Source organism: Austrofundulus limnaeus, unplaced genomic scaffold (genome assembly GCF_001266775.1).
Source record: "Austrofundulus limnaeus strain Quisiro unplaced genomic scaffold, Austrofundulus_limnaeus-1.0 Scaffold619, whole genome shotgun sequence".
Taxonomy (NCBI): Eukaryota; Metazoa; Chordata; class Actinopteri; order Cyprinodontiformes; family Rivulidae; genus Austrofundulus; species Austrofundulus limnaeus.
Window position 1 is genome coordinate 17,126 of NW_013953021.1, and position 1,257 is coordinate 18,382.

The window sequence follows — 1,257 nt, forward strand, 5'->3', positions numbered from 1 at the left end:
GTCTGTGAGGAACAGGGTTAATATTAAATGAACATGTAAAACAGATGTGTGTGTGTCTGTGAGGAACAGGGTTAATATTAAATGAACATGTAAAACAGGTGTGTGTGTGTCTGTGAGGAACAGGGTTAATATTAAATGAACATGTAAAACAGGTGTGTGTGTGTCTGTGAGGAACAGGGTTAATATTAAATGAACATGTAAAACAGGGGTGTGTGTGTCTGTGAGGAACAGGGTTAATATTTAGTGAACATGTAAAACAGGTGTGTGTGTCTGTGAGGAACAGGGTTAATATTTAGTGAACATGTAAAACAGGTGTGTGTGTCTGTGAGGAACAGGGTTAATATGAAGTGAACATGTAAAACAGGTGTGTGTGTCTGTGAGGAACATTAATAAGTGCTGAGCAGCATGGAGGACAGGATGAACCTGCACAGCTCCTTGTTTCTACAACACTTGTCATCACTGTTTACACAATAAGTGGAGTTGGTTTAGTTTACATGGAGACTGTGTGAAGAACACATTTAATTACAGTTGTTAGTCCATGTATGTGTTTGTGTTGTACGTCCCTGTTTGGCTTCATACAACCTGAAACACAACACAACTACAGTACAGGAGCCACACAAAGCACAGCACCACACAACACCTGGACCGGGTCACATCTTAGTTTAACTGATGCTGCTTGTGTTGGTCTGTTACACAACATCCACACTGAAATACTTTGTCACAAGTCATGACAAATGTTTCTGAATACTTGTTCCTGTCTCTGTATGACACGTACTTTGTACTTTAAGATGATTTAACTACGAGTATTTAAGTCATTTCAAGTAATGAAGAGCAGAGATGTAAAAACTACAGCAGCTTTATGATAAAACATTTAACTTTATTATTACAAGTGTGATGAAACTTCATCATGTCTCCAACAATATGAACTGTTTATTACATGTTGCACACACAAATATCTGAATCTCTTTGTGTTTTTATTTTAACTGAAGTGTTTTTTTTTTCTCCACAGGTCTTGTCAAACTGGATCAGATGGATCTGAGGAGCAGTTTCATGTTGAGGACATCAGTCAGATGATTTGAAATAAATTTGTTTTCAAATGAGTTTGGCCCTCCTATTTTATTTTTCTTATCTTACAAACCTCTAGTGTTTAGACATGGAACTGCATCCAGCATCGCTGGATGCAGTTCCATGTCTGAACACTAGAGGAGCTATAGAGCCTAATAGGATGCAGTTCCATGTCTAAACACTAGAGGTTTG

The 1,257-nt window shown here is 37.9% G+C and overlaps 1 protein-coding gene across 1 annotated transcript in view; it reads left to right on the plus strand.

The window, feature by feature from the left end:
* Positions 1-1,100, plus strand: part of rps28 (ribosomal protein S28) — a 3,390-nt gene extending 2,290 nt beyond the window's left edge. The window contains exon 4 of the mRNA XM_014027149.1: positions 1,010-1,100. The gene's annotated coding sequence lies outside the window, so the exon portion shown is untranslated. The remainder of the gene's footprint in view (positions 1-1,009) is intronic.
* Positions 1,101-1,257: the final 157 nt, after the last annotated feature.